Genomic DNA, 16,936 nt, shown 5'->3' with positions numbered 1-16,936 from the left:
ACCAGACAAATTTCATGAAGAAAAATCACAGAAACATTTCATCGACGATGTAATACTCTCCCTCTTTCTCTCTCTCTCTCTCTCAATTTTATTATTTATTTATTCTCCACTCCAAGTCGATATTCTTTATTTCGGTGAAATTCTAGGAGAATCTAGCTGTTTTCGGTTGAACGTTTGTATATTGCAATTACTATGAATTGCAATAAGAATCAAATCGTATAGATTTTTTCACCTTTTCCCTGCTCGATTTTTGAAAAATTTCAGAGTTCAAGTTTCAGATTTTCTTGAAACTTCCATGATTTATTTGAAATTGACTGGAAACGACTGGGAGAGTGGCACATCTTCCTCGCTCGATTTGTTTGTGCAACGAAGATAGAGAGTGATTCCTGTATGGAAATTAACAACTTAACTTTTTAATATTTGAATAGGAGCAAAAGCTCCTTCTTGCCAGACTTTTTGATGTAAACTTTTAAAATTAAACTTATTTTTTTAAGAACTTTTAAATATTAACTTTCTGTTTTTATGCTGAAATAGAATATTCCCATTGGATTCCACACAGGAGGAACACAAAGGTGTACTCAATTTTTTGTGCCAGTATAGGGAGGGAAGTTCTCCGGTTTATTTTTTGATTGGATAGCTTCATAAACGCTTCATTGGACTTGATTAAATCCACCAAACTGTTCAAAATTCCAGTCGGTGGGGATTTGGTTTGGAATAGAACCCTGTTGATTTTTGCCTTGATTTTCTTCAAATATTGCACTAGCAGCAAATTTGATAGTGTCGTAAAGTGTGTCACATTTGGTTGAAATCGGTTCATATTTAGATATAGCTCCCATATATATCACTCATACGACCTCAGACAGTATTGCCAGCATTGGGGATTTTCCCAAAATTGGGGATATTTTTGGGGACGAATTTTTTGAGTTGGGGACTTGCGGATTTGGTGGGGAATTTCCATAAATTCGGGGATTTTTTCGAGAAATCGGTTTAATCTTTTTAACACAATTTTGTTTCTATAGACAATTTTGTGAAAATTTTATTTCTATAGAAAGTTTTGTAACAATATTATTTCTAATGAAAATTTTCTCAAAATTTTATTTCTATAGAAAATTTTGTCAAAATTTTATTTCTATAGAAAATTTTGTCAAAATTTTATATTTATAGAAAATTTTTCTCAACATTTTATTTGTCAAACTTTTAGTTTTATAGAAATTTTTATCAAATGTTTATTTTTATAGAAAATTTTGTCAAAATTTTATTTCTACTCGAATATAGAGAATTTTGCAAAAATTGTATTTCTATAGAAAATTTTGTCAAACTTTTAGTTTTAGAGAAATTTTTATCAAAATTTTATTTTTGTAGAAAATTTTGTCAAAATTTTATTTCTATAGACAACTTTGCCAAAATTTTATTTCTATAGACAATTTTGAGAAAATTTTATTTCTATATAATTTTATGTCAAAATTTTATTCCTATAGAAAATTTTGTTATAATTTTATTTCTTTAGAAAATTTTGTCAAAATTTTATTTCTATAGAAGATTTTAGTAAAAATTTATTTCTATAGAAAATTTTAATTTTATTTCTATATAGTATTTTTTTTTTAATTTAATTTGGTGTGGAATTTTCATAAATTTAAGGGTTTTTTAAGGGATTTTTTTCGAGAAATCGGTTTAATCTTTTTTAACAAAATTTAATTGACAATTAATAGACAATTTTGTGAAAATTTTATTTCTATAGAAAGTTTTGTAAAAATTTTATTTCTAAAGAATATTTTCTAAAAACTTTATTTCTATAGAAAATTTTGTCAAAATTTTAGTTTCATGGAAGATTTTATCAAAATTTTAGTTTTATAGAAGGTTTTATCAAACTTTTATTTTATAGAAAATTTTTCTCAAAATTTTATTTTAGTTTTTAGAAATTTTTATGTCAAAATTTTATTTCTATAGAAAATTTTGTCAAAATTTTATTTCTACTCATATATAGAGAATTTTGCCAAATTTTATTTTTATAGAAAATTTCGTCAAGCTTTGAGTTTTATAGAAATTCTTATTAAAACTTTATTTCGATAGAAAATTTTGTTAAAATTTTATTACTATAGAAAATTTTGTTAATATTTTATTTCTATATGGACAAATTTGCCAACATTTTATTGCTATAGACAATTTTGTGAAAATGTTATTTCAATATAATTTTTATGTCAAAATTTTATTCCTATAGAAAATTTTGTTAAAAGTTTATTTCTTTAAAAAATTTTGTAAAAATTTTATTTCTATAGAAAATTTTAGTAAAAATGTATTTCTATAGAAAATTTTGTCAAAATTTTATTTCTATAGAAAATTTTGTTAGAATTATATTTCTATAGAAAATTTTGTCAAAATTTTATTACTATAGACAATTTTGTTAAAAATTTATTTCTATAGAAAAATTTGTCAAAATTTTATTTCTATATAGAAAATTTTGCCATAATTTTATTTTTATAGAAAATTTTGTCAAAATTACATTTTTAGAGAACATTTTATAAAAATTTTATTTCTTTAGAAAATTTTGTCAAAATTTTATTTCTATAGAAAACTTTTTCAAAATTTTATTTCTAAAGAAAATTTACCCTAAATTTTATTTCTATAGACAATTTTGTCAAGTTTTTTTTTCTATATAGAAAATTTTATCAGAATTTAATTTTTTATAGTATTTTTTATTTTTTTTTTTTTTGTACTTGTCAAAAATGTGATGGGGATTTTTGTGAGGAAATACAATTTAAATTGGGATTTTTTGGGGACGAAAACATCCTAATATGGGGACATTAGGCAGAAAGATACTGACAACACTGACCGCAGAGGCCACAGGTTTACTCAGATTTAAGTGAAATTTTGCGCAAATAGCAGAATTAACATTATAACTATGCCTTTCGTATTTGAAATTTCCCATATTTTTTTTTTAAATGTGGGAAACTAAAAAAAAAAAATCCAGACCGAGTCATATTTAAGTATATTTATATGGAACATAAACCTTTATATATAGCACTTAACACGTTTGACGGATTTGCGATGTTAACATATGAAAAATGTGGATCTCAAAGTGGTGCAGGCAGGGATGCCAAATAATTAAAAACAAGTATATACAGTAGTAAATTCGGCCGGGCCGAATTTTAAATACCCACCACCATGAATCAAGTATAATAGTTTACTATGACAAATCTTCTCCCAAACGAGCCAGCTTCCGAAGACAAACTTTAAAGATTCTACCTATGAAGACCAGATAAGATTCTGGATTTATGAGAACCAATTTTGTTAGAGTTTTAGAGAAAATATAAACATATCGTGTATATATTGAAATTACGCCTTTATTTAAAATCTTAAATCTGTAGATTTTTCCGCATTTATTTAAATACGATGAGTAAAATCTGGAACTTTTACTTTCAGTTTGAAGCAATTTTCATGATCAGTGCGCCTGCTATAACCTGAAAGAAGTGTATTCTTTTTTGAGAAACGTAATTTTAGACAAGCAAAGTTTTCTTTTGACACAAATTTTAGAGACAATCGTTGAATAAACGAAAACACTTTATAAGAAAAAGAAATTTCGTTTGTCTAAAATTTTATTATAGATTACTAATTTCCAGCAAATCGGATACAAACTACGGATTCTAGAAGCCCGAGAAATAAAGCCGGGAGTTCGGTGTATATGGGGGCTATTTGTGGTCTAAAAATACCTCAAATACCTCTAGATTTCCAATTTCAGGCAAATCGGATGGTAAATATAGTTTCTAGAAGCCCTAAAAGCAAAATAGGGATATCGGTCTATATAGGGGCTATACCAAAACATGGACCGATGAGCACCATATTCGGCACACCTTTTTATGGTCCTCAAATACCTCTATATTTCCAATTCCAGGCAAATTGGATAAAAACTATGGTTTTTATAGGCCCAAGACTCCAAATCGGGAGGTTGGTTTATATGGGGGCTATATCAAAACATGGACCGATTCGGACCATTTTCGACACACCTCTTTATATTCCCACAATACCTCTAGTTTTCCAATTTCAGGCAAATCGGATGATAAATATATAGTTTCTAGACGCCCAAGAAGCAAAATCGGGAGATCGGTCTATATGGGGGCTATATCAAAACATGGACCGATACGAACGATTTTCGACACACCTCCTTATGGTCCTAGAATACCTCTAGATTTTGAATTTCAGACAAATCGGATAGAAAATACTTTTTCTAGACGCCTAAGAAACAAAATCGGGAGATCGGTCTATATGGGGGCTATACTAAAACATGGATGGTCTATATGGGGGCTATACTAAAACATGGACCGATACGGACTATTTTCGACACACCTCTTTATGGTCCCAAAATGCCTTTAGATTTTCAATTTTATACAAATCGGATAGAAAATACAGTTTCTAGACGCGTAAGAAGCAAAATCGGGAGATCGGTCTATATGGGGGCTATACCAAAACATGGACCGATTCGGACCATTTTCGACACACCTTTTTATATTCCCACAATACCTCTAGATTTCCAATTTCAGGAAAATCGGATGGTAAATATAGTTTCTAGACGCCCAAGAAGCAAAATCGGGAGATCCGTCTATATGGGGGCTATATCAAAACATGGACCTATACGAACGATTTTCGATACACCTCCTTATGGTCCTAAAATACCTCTAGATTTTCAATTTCAGACAAATCGGATAGAAAATACTTTTTCTAGACGCCTAAGAAGCAAAATCGGGAGATCGGTCTATATGGGGGCTATACTAAAACATGGACCGATACGGACTATTTGCGACACACCTCCTTATGGTCCCAAAATACCTTTAGATTTACAATTTCATACAAATCGGATAGAAAATACAGTTTCTAGACGCGTAAGAAACAAAATCGGGAGATCGGTCTATATGGGGGCTATACCAAAACATGGACCGATACGGACCATTTTCGACACACCTCTTTATATTCCCACAATACCTCTAGATTTCCAATTTCAGGCAAATCGGATGGTAAATATAGTTTCTAGACGCCCAAGAAGCAAAATCGGGAGATCGGTCTATATGGGGGCTATATCAAAACATGGACCGATACGAACGATTTTCGACACACCTTCTTATGGTCCTAAAATACCTCTAGATTTGCAATTTCAGACAAATCGGATAGAAAATACTTTTTCTAGACGCCTAAGAAGCAAAATCGGGAGATCGGTCTATATGGGGGCTATACTAAAACATGGACAGATGCGGACTATTTGCGACACACCTCTTTATGGTACCAAAATACCTCTAGATTTCCAATTTCAGTCAAATCTGATAAAAACTACGGTTTTTATAGGCCCAAGACCCCAAATCGGGAGGTCGGTTTATATGGGGACTATATCAAAACTTGGACCGATATAGCCCATCTTCGAACTTGACCTGCCTGCAAACAAAAAACTAATCTGTGCCAAATTTCGGGACGATAGCGCCATTATTGAAGGCTGTAGCGTGATTACAACAGACAGACAGACAGACAGACGGACAGACGGACATGGTTATATCGTCCTAGAATTTCTCCCTGATCAAGAATATATATACTTTATATAGTCGGAAATCGATATTTCGATGTGTTACAAACGGAATGACAAACTTATTATACCCCGTCACCATTTTATGGTGGTGGGTATAAATATATATATATAAAAAATAACAATTATATACAGCACTAAGTTCGACCGGGCCGAATCTTAAATACCCACCACCATGAACCAAATATTAGGGTTTCCTTTGAAATTTCAGGAGGGCTTGAGGACTTGAGGACACTTCCCGAAGATAAATTTAAAGATTTCACCTATGAGGACTATATCAGATTCTGGATTTATAAGAACCATTTTTGTTTGAGTTTTTGAGGAATCATTAACATCTCTTGTAAGTGTGCAAGAAAATTATAAAATAACGTCTTGATTTGAAATCTTAAGTCTGTAGAAGTAAAATCTGGAAATGTTACATTGAGTTTCAAGCAATTTTCATGATCAGTGCGCCTTCTACACCCTCAAGAAGTGAAGTCGGTCTATATGGAGGCATTACCAAATGGACCGATAAAAACTTAATCCGATACACGTTTTTGTGAGCCTAAAATACCAGAATAATTATAATTTCAGGCAAATCAGATAAAAACTACGGTTTCTAGAAACCCAAGGAGTTAAATCGGGAGATCGTTCTTATGGGGGCTATACTAAAATATGGACCAATACTCACCGTTTTCGGCACACCTCTTTATGACCCGAAAATACCTTTAGATTTCCAATTTCAGGCAAATAGGATAAAAACTTCGGATACTAGAAGCCCAAGAAGTAAAATCGGGAAATCGGTCTATATGGGGGCTATACCAAAACATGGACCGATACTCACCATTTTTGGCACACCTCTTTATGGTCATAAAATACCTCTAGATTTCAAACTTTAGGCAAATTGGATAAAAACTACGATTTCTATAAGCCCAAGACCCCAAATCGGGAGGTCGGTTTATATGGGGACCATACCAAAACATGGACCGATAATCACAATTTTTAGCACACGTATTTGTGGTCCTACAATACCTCTAGATTTCCAATTTCAGGTAAATTGTATAAAAATTGCGGTTTCTATAAGCCCAAGAAGTAAAATCGGGAGATCGGTCTATATGGGGGCTATACCAAAATATGGGCCGATACTCACAATTTTTGGCACACGTATTTGTGGTCCTACAATACCTCTAGATTTCCAATTTCAGGTAAATTGAATAAAAACTGCGGTTTCTATAAGCCCAAGAAGTAAAATCGGGAGATCGGTCTATATGGGGGCTATACCAAAACATGGACCGATACTCACCATTTTTGGCACACCTCTTTATGGTCATAAAATACCTCTAGATTTCAAACTTTAGGCAAATTGGATAAAAACTACGATTTCTATAAGCCCAAGACCCCAAATCGGGAGGTCGGTTTATATGGGGACTATATCAAAACCTGGACCGATATAGCCCATCTTCGAACTTGACCTGCCTGCAGACAAAAGACGAGTTTGTGCAAAATTTCAGCACGATTGCTTCATTATTGAAGACTGTAGCGTGATTACAACAGACAGACAGACAGACAGACGGACAGACGGACATCGATATATCGTCTTAGAATTTCTCCCTGATCAAGAATATATATACTTTATATAGTCGGAAATCGATATTTCGATGTGTTACAAACGGAATGACAAACTTATTATACCCCCGTCACCATTCTATGGTGGTGGGTATAAAAAAATCGTCACTTCTTTCGTTACTACCATTTTAAAAATCGTCAAAAATCTGCAATGTAAATAATATTAAAACCAAACTATTTGTTTGGTTGTAAGTATTTATTTCATATAAAGAACAGAAAATTAACATACGTAACTTTGCATTTCAAGAACAAAAGCATAATGAATTTAGTTTTGTATAAAAAAATACATTTTTATGCAATGCTATGTTATTTAATTCAAAAAAAAAATATATAAAAATTAATTTTGTAATATGTAGTTACTAATTCAGTAAGATTTTTATTTAAAATTAAAAAAGATCTTTAATATTTACATATGTCAATATTAAAGATCCAAAATTTGACCCTTAAACTCTCCAATAAAATCTTCTACAGAAATAAAATTTTGACAAAATTTTCTTTACAAATAAAATTTTGACAAAATTTTCTATAGAAATGAAATTTTGATAAAATTGTCTATAGAAATAAAATTTTGATGAAATTTTCTATAGAAATAAAATTTTGATAAAATTGTCTATAGAAATAAAATTTTGACAAAATTTTCTATAGAAATAAAATGTTGGCAAAAAATTCTATAGAAATATTTACAGCTTTGAAAAAATGTTCTATAGATATAAAAATTTTTCTTTAGAAATAAATTTTTGACAAAATTTTCTATAGAAATAAAATTTTGACAAAATTTTCTATAGAAATACAATTTTGACAAAATTTTCTATAGAAATACATTTTTGCAAAAATGTTCTATAGATAAAAAATTTTGACAAAATTTTCTATAGAAATACATTTTTGCAAAAATGTTCTATAGATAAAAAATTTTGACAAAATTTTCTATAGATAAACAATTTTGACAAAATTTTATATAGAAATAAAATGTTGACATATTTTTTAATAGAAATACATTTTTGACAAACATTTCTATAAAAATAAAATTTTGACAAAAATTTTCTCTAGATATAAAATTTTGACAAAATTTTCTATAGAAATAAATTTTTGATAAAAATGTCCATAGAAATATATTTTTGACAACATTTTTTATAGAAATAAAATTTTAACAAAATATTCTATAAATTCAATATCAATTTTTAGTGGATTATTTTTGGCACGAGTGGCAACCATGATACTAATACTGTAGATGTAAAATGAGGTATAGTTCCTACATGTATAAAATCGCTAGCAAAAACTTGCAATTTCTCCATCTGACAACTGTTAAATGCATTCTCTCTTTTACTGGCTCTAATCGTGTAAAAAACTGCTTCTAGTCAACATTTTTGAACGTAGCTAATATCGTCATATTTGGGGCAAAAATCGGCATTTGCTATTTTTTGAGTAAAAAATCGTCAAAGTGACGATAAATCGGCAAAATTGGCAACCCTGGGTGCAGGGTATAATATAGTAGGCCCTGCCTGACTTTCGACTTTCCTTACTGGTTTTATTTATTCGTTTTTTTTTTTTTTTGTATAGCACACCCTTCACAATTCCATATCTCACCCAGTGTTCCTGGCTCGAGTTCTCCCCATTTGGAAAACTTTGTATAATTTCGTTAAGCGAGTTTAGTTTGTTGTTAAACACATAGAATATTAACATGGTTTACAAATCTGTCCTGTTATGCATGTCATAAACAGTTTCATAAATTTACTAATGGCTTCATGTATGCGATTTTAAAAGTTTTACTTTATTGTTTGTCGTTGAGTTGTGTTCATGTTATGTGGAAGAGAAGTATGGGCCATATTTTTGGATTATGTATTTGAGATTTAATTTTGTAGAAACAGAATAAAGTTTTGCCAAAATGCATTTAAATATCCTAACAAAATATTAGTTTGTGTTTATGAAATAACTCAACGCAATACATTAGAAAACTTTTTTTGTTTGGTTATTTAATTTGAGAAGACTATGCGGATACACTGGCTACATTTTGTAGAGAGAGCGAAAGTTTTCCACAGTTGTTTTCCTTTAGCAAAAAGGAAAAGGAAGTTGTTGACGGAAATGAAATGGTAAATTTATGATTTCCGTACATATGTTTTGCGTCACTTGTTTTCACTGTCCCTGTATTCTCATGTAGGCATAGAGAGTGTGGCGTATGATGGATATTTATGACCATGCCATTACTTATACGCATTACTGGTTTCCGGCCTATTATCGTATTGCATCGGATATTTTTAATTATTTCAATTAAGTGCTGGTTCAATTGCCATATAATTTGCCATGATATTTGAGGAAACTTCTAGGGGTAAGGGGAATATATATATAAGAAGTATAAGATTAAAAAAAAAAAAAAAACTAAATAAATAAAAAATGATATAAAAAAATTCAAACATAAAAATCATAAATATAAATTAATTGCGTTAGTGCTAAATAAACCATCAGCTCATTAGAGTACTTAAACAGTGAGCAAAAATGTAAATGTAAAAGTAATAAAATTAATTGATATAATAAATAATGAAATTGATTCAATTTGTGTAACAATATCAATCACTGACACCGATTTAAAACTTAAACGATCGAATTACCAATTTATTTGGTTTAATAATTTTTGTAATTAATTTTTATAACCACCTCCACAGAGTGGTGATGGGGGTATATTGAGTTTGCATCTCCGTTTTTAACACATTGAAATATTCATTTCCGACTACATAAAGATTAGTGAAACCTCGGGAAACTAGGACACTCTGAAAACCGGACACCTCTCAAAAGTGGACAATTGTTGAAAGGCGTTTGCTATATTAACCCAAATGCAAATTAACTCTTGATCGGGAGAAATTCTAACACAATATATCTATGTATGTCTGCGCTACAGCCTTCAATAATGGTGCAGTTGGAAAATATTCTTTTTTCTCTGCGATTAGGTCAAATTCGATGATGGGCTATATTGGTATAGGTTTTGATCTTTGTGGTCTGGAGCATCACGACACCTCAATTTTTATGTGATTTGCTTAAAACTGAAAAACTAAACTATATATAATTTATGACCATAAATGGGTGTGCAGAATATAGTGTGTATAGGTCCCTGTTAGGGCCCCCGTTAGACCGATCTATCTAATTTGACTATTTGTTTTTTTTTGTTTTAATTTTCCCATAGCCCTTAAATGTCACTTTACACTTTTTTATTATTTTTTTTTTATTTAATAATAACAAATATTTTTCTTAAATAATACCATATATAGTTTCTGTAAGAGAGACTGTATAATAAACATGGTATACATGTTTAATAAAATTTTCTATAAAAAAATTTGACAGCATTTTCTATAAAACAAAAATTGACAAAATTTTCAATAAAAATTAAATTTTGACGAACTTTTCTATACAAATAAAATGTTGACAAAAATATTCTATAGAACTGAAATTTATTTATTATTTATTATTTATTTATTTATTTATTAAACTTATAGTAAATATAAGAATAATAGAGAGAAAATCTAGCATTAGCTACTTAGGCTATCAGCTAAAGAACTGAAATTTTAACACAATTTTCTACAGAAATAAAAATTCTAAAAAAATTTTCTGTAGAAATAAAATGTTGACAAAATTTCCTGCTGAAATAAAATGTTGACAAAATTTCCTATTGAAATAAAATTTTGACAAAATTTTCTAGAGAAATACATTTTTGGCAAAATGTTCTATTGTAAAAAATTTTGTTAAACTTTTCTACAGACAAAAACAAAATTAAAAAAAAACATAAAATTAAAATGTTAACAATATTTTTTATAAAAATAAAATTTTAAAAAATTTTCCATAGAAATAAAATTTTGAAAAAAAAAATTTACGGAAATAAATTTTTTATAGGAATGAATTTTTGACAAAATTTTCTATAGAATTAAAATTTTGACAAAATTTTATAATTTTGACAAACTTTTCTATAAAAATAAAATGTAGACAAAAATTTCCTATTAAAGTAAAATTTTAACAAAATTTTCTATAGAAATAAAATTTTGAGAAAAATTTCTGTAGAAATAAAATGTTGACAGAGTTACCTATTGAAATAAAATTTTGACAAAATTTTGACCAGAATTTCTATAGAAATAAAATTTTGTGTAGGAATAAATTTTTGACAACATTTTCCATAGAAATAAAACTTTGACAAAATTTTCTTTGAAAATATAATTTTGACAAACTTTTCTATAGAAATAAACTTAAGACAAAAATTTCCTATTGAATTTTTTCCTATTGAATTTTAACAAAATTTTCTATAGAATAAAATTTTAACAAAATTTTCTATAGAAATAAAATTTTGTCAAAATTTTCTATAGAAATAAAATTTTGACAAAATTTTCTATAGAAATAAAATTTTGACAAAATTTTCTATAGAAATAAAATTTTAACAAAATTTTCTATAGAAATAAAATTTTACACAAAAATAAAATGTTAACAAAATTTTCTATAAAAATAAAATTTTGACAAAATTTTCTATAGCAATACATTTTTTAAATGAAATTTTAACAAAATTTTCAATAGAAATAAAATGTTGACAACATTTTCTGTAGAAATAAAATGTTGACAAAATTTTCTATGGAATAAAATATTGACAAAATTTTCTATAGAAATAAAATTTTGACAAAATTTTCTATAGAAATAAAATTTTAACAAAATTTTCTATAGAAATAAAATTTTGACAAAATTTTGACCAGAATTTCTATAGAAATAAAATTTTGTGTAGGAATAATTTTTTGGCAACATTTTCCATAGAAATAAAACTTTGACAAAATTTTCTGTGAAAATATAATTTTGACAAAAATTTCTATATAAATAAAATTTTAACAAAATTTTCTATAGAAATAAAGTTTTGACAAAATTTTCTATAGAATAAAATTTTAACAAAATTTTCTATAGAAATAAAGTTTTGACAAAATTTTCTATTGAAATAAAATATTGACAAAATTTTCTTTATGAGTTTTTACAAAATTTTCTATAGAAATAAATGTTTGAAAAAATTTTCTATTGAAATAATTTTCGACAGAAAAAAAATTAAAAAGTCGTAGAACTAAAATTTTAACAAAATTTTCTTTAGAAGTAAACATTTTTCTATAGGAATAAAATTTTGACAAAATTTCTTTTAGAAATAAAAGTGTGAGAAGATTTACTACAGAAATAAGATTTGGATGAAATGTTATATTTATTTAAAAAAAAAATTGTATAGAAATAAAATTTTGATAAAATTTTCTATAGACATAAAAAAATTTCTATAGAAATAAATTTTTGAGAAAATTTTCTACAGAAATAAATTTTTGACAACATTTGCTAGAAAAAAATGTTTGTAGCATATTTTTTACATATTTGTCTTTCTGTTTGGTTAATTTGTGTTTATTTCTTTTGTTAAAGTTAATTTCCCTGAGGACGGACAACTATGGTGTTCGAAATATTATTGGAAAGAATTTAAAATAAAACACTATAAAAAACTAAGATTTTATTTTGTTTTATTACAACATGACCTCAAGCCTTACAAGCTCTACAAAGAACTAAAATTTTTGCGATAAAAATAAAATTTTGACAAAATTTTCTATAGAAATAAAATTTTGACAAAATTTTCTACAGAAATAAAATTTTGACAAAATTCGCTATAGAAATAAAATTTTGACAAAATTTTCCATAGAAATAAAATCTTGACAAAATTTTGTATAGTAATAAAATTTTTACAATATTTTCTATAGTAATAAAATTTGGACAGGATTTTCTATAGTAATAAAATTTTGGCAAAAATGAGGACGGACAACGATGGTGTTCGAAATATTATTGGAAAGAATTTAAAGTAAAACACTATAAAAAACTAAGATTTTATTTTGTTTTTTTACAGCATGACCTCAAGCCTAACATACTCTACAAAGAACTATAATTTTATCAAAATTTTCGATAAAAATAAAATTTTGAAAATTTTTCGATAGAAATGAAGTTTTGAAAAAAAAAATTGAAAAGAAATAAAATTTTGACAAAATTTTCTATAGAAAAAAAATTTACAACATTTTCTATAGGAATAAACTTTTGACAAACTTTTCTGTAGAAATAATTTTTTGACAAAATTTTCTATAGAAATAAAATTTTATCTAATTATACAAATAAAATTTTGACAAAATTCTTTAGAGAAATAAAATTTTGACAAAATTTTCTATAGAAATAAAATCTTGACAAAATTTTGTATAGTAATGAAATTTTGAAACTATTTTCTGTAGTAATAAAATTTTGACAATATTTTCTATAGTTATAAAATTTTGACAAAGTTTTTTATAGAAATAAAATTTTGACAAATTTTATTTCTATAAAACGATAACGATATGTATTCAGTATTAATCTCTTATTCAAAATGTTATTAATATAGAGAATTTTTGTTTATTTTTCTATACAATTTTATAATTTTTTATAAAGAATGTAGTCAGAAATTTAGGAAAAAATTAGAAAGTTTTTGTTAAACTTTTATTTCTATAATAATCTTGTCAAAATTTTATTTCTATCGAAAATTTTGTTAAAATTTTATTTCTATAGAAAATTTTGTATAAATTTTATTTCTGTAGAAAATTTTGTCAAAATTTTATTTCTATAGAAAATTTTGTCAAAATTTTATTGCTATAGAAAATTTTGTCAAAATTTTATTGCTATAGAAAATTTTGTCAAAATTTTATTGCTATAGAAAATAATTATTGCTGTTTTTTTATCTCAGCTTGGCTAAGCTACACTTGTAGTTTAGTCAATGCATGGTTTTAAGCTGAGATCAAAAAATAACAATAATGATTGAAGAGAAACCAACAATATCAAACCAAACGAATGGGGATAGAGGAAACACGCTCAAAAACAAACCCAGCCAGAGAAATTTACCAAAAAAAAAAAAAAAACTATCAAACAAAAAGAAACTTATTTTGTAAAAATTTTATTTCTATAAAAATTTTTGTCAAATTTCATAAAGAAAATTCTATCACCTCTTCTTTGGAATGTTGCTATAAACGACCTTCTGGTTTCCCTAGAAAAAGAAAGGATACAAGTGGTGGCATACGCCGATGATGTGGCGCTAGCAGTCAGGGGAAAATTCCCATCAACAGTTAGGGATATTATACAGAGAGCCCTCCGGATGACTGAGAAATGGGCGGAGGATAATGGTCTTGGGGTAAATCCTGCAAAGACAGAACTAGTCATGTACTGCAAAGATCGCAAAACTCCCACGGTTAGACCCATTTCCTTAGGGGTATTGAAATTCCCTTTAGGGAGTGTGCAAAATACCTTGGCGTTATTTTGACAGGAAGCTGAACTTTAAGCTTAATATTGAAGAAAGGGCGAGGAAAGCAACGGTAGCTTTATACTCGTGCAAAAAGGCAATAGGGAAAAAGTGGGGACTAAAACCAAAAATTGTACATTGGCTATACACGGCAGTGGTTAGACCTATAATGCTATATGGTGTTGTAGTCTGGAGGCCGGCACTTCACCAGCCGACAAGTTTAGACAAAGTTCATCGTATGGCGTGCTTGTGTATCTCAGGTGCATTGAGCAAGACAGGAACAAACTCCCTTAATGTCATACTGCATCTATTGCCTTTAGACATTTTGGCCAAACAGTCAGCTACAACAACGGCTGTGCGGTTGCGCGAGCTATCGCTGTGGTCGGAAAAAAGTTACGGTCACAGTTCGGTCCTCAAAATAATGCCAGATGTGCCTAACGTAGTGGATTACACTTTGGCGAGTCCACTTTTCGACAAAAAGTTTGAGACTCTAATTCCCAACAGTGAGGCGTGGTGTACACGGACCCCGGGGAATAAAAGATATATAGATTTCTACACTGATGGCTCCAAATTGGATGGCCAAGTGGGTTTCGGAGTATATTCTAAAGATCTGGAACTTCGAATAGCGAAAAGATTACCTGATGACTGTAGTGTTTTTCAGGCTGAAATATTAGCAATAAGAGAAGTGGTGAATTGGCTGAGAAGTAATGCTCCAAGCAATATTGGCATTAATATATACTCAGACAGTCAGCCTGCAATAAAATCCTTGGACTCTGTGTTCCTCAACTCAAAACGGCCATCGACTGCCGCAAATCTCTCAATGAGATGGCTGAGCAGCACAATATTCACCTAATATGGGTGCCTGGCCACAGGAACATACCGGGGAACTGCGAAGCAGGTGAGCTAGCAAGGCTAGGAACTACCTTACATATTCCAGGGGAACTAGAATCTGTTGGTGTGCCTCTGGCTACCTGCAAGCTCTTACTGCGTGAGAAGGCTGTCATGATGGCAAATGTTCGATGGGAGAATTGTAAGGGTTGTAACGACACCAAGCAAATATGGCCCCATTTAAACTTAAACCGCACACTAGATATGCTAGTGTTCTCGAGACGCCAGATATCACTCCTGATATCTGCTATAACGGGTCGCTGCCTGATAGGCGATTTTGCAAAAACTATTGGTGCGAAGTATAACGACTATTGTATGAGCTGTCATGATGCGGAGGAAAAGGAATCAATAAAACACCTCTTGTGTGAGTGTCCTGTATTTTGTGTAAGGCGTAAGCAAACTTTAGGGGCATATACACTGAAAAAAATTATGTCGTGAGGTCAAAGATTTCATGTCTTTAAAATACGAATGCAAATTTTGCTTAGCATAGAAGACGCATTTCTCTAATATAAAGTTTTTTTCCTTGTCCAAAAGTCGATAAACTTTTCAATGAAGTCGTAAAGTCCTTATAATTAAGTGATTTGACTTAAAAATGGGTATCATAACATGAAAGAAAAATGTTTGGGCTAAGGTCAACTTGACTTTAATAATTCAGAAAAATTCTTTAAATTTACCCCCATTTTCATAAAGCTCCGTTAGTGTTCCGTTAACTAACCAACTTTTAAACTGTATTATAGAAGAATCTGTCATCTTGCATATATATTCCATATGCCAGTTAGGAACTTAACTGACGAAAATTTTCCAGTTAAAGTTAACTGGAGAGAAGATATTTGCAATTTACTTTCTGTTAACTGGCAGTTAAAGCCTAACGGAGCTACATGAAAATGGCCGTTAATGAATTTGTCTTTAAATTTGTTGCCTTTTTGCGTCTTGACTACAAAGCAAAAAATCGTTCAAATATAGGACATGTTTTTTAAAACTTTATTTCAAAGAAGTTTTTTACTTCAAACATAGCATAATTTCTACTGGAAGTCGAGTCCTAATTTGGAAAATAAAGTTGCCGTTAACTCGTTTTTAAAGGACTTTGATAGCATATCAAGAAAATAAGCTGAGAAAGCGAAAAATTAAAATTTGCTTCCTAGAAGCAAGTTCACAAAACCCAAATTTAAAAAAGAATTGTGTCTTAAAAGTATCCTTACTTGTATTCTCCGCTTCTTTGGCTCGGAATCAATACCAAATTTTTTAAAGTAAAGGCAAAATCTTTGGAACCGGACATGCTTTTTTTTTCAGTGTAGCTTCAGATACTGGCGGACCTGGAAAACGTTAACTTAAGCAGTCTGCTAATGTTTTTGGAACAATCAGAAGAAAATAATCGAGAAGGTTCAACGGTTAAAACTAGAAGTGCCCATTTGTAATAGGTACTTTTAATTAATGTGGTATCACAATGGACTGAATAGTCTAAGTGAGCCTGAATCTTAATCGGGCTGCCACTTTAACCTAACCTTAACCTAACCATAAAGAAAATTCATAACGAAAATTTTGTCACAATTTTATTTCTTTAGAAAATTTTGTAAAAATTTTATTTCTATAGA

General features: G+C 29.1%; 1 protein-coding gene across 1 annotated transcript in view; it reads right to left on the bottom strand.

Annotated features, from left to right (window-relative positions):
- Positions 1-16,936, bottom strand: part of TkR99D (Tachykinin-like receptor at 99D) — a 279,312-nt gene that overhangs the window by 222,159 nt on the left and 40,217 nt on the right. The window lies entirely within an intron of this gene.

Source organism: Haematobia irritans, chromosome 1 (genome assembly GCF_050003625.1).
Source record: "Haematobia irritans isolate KBUSLIRL chromosome 1, ASM5000362v1, whole genome shotgun sequence".
In the NCBI taxonomy this organism is placed as follows: domain Eukaryota; kingdom Metazoa; phylum Arthropoda; class Insecta; order Diptera; family Muscidae; genus Haematobia; species Haematobia irritans.
Note: the sequence above shows the minus strand (reverse complement) of the source record. Positions and strands in the feature narration are given on the sequence as shown.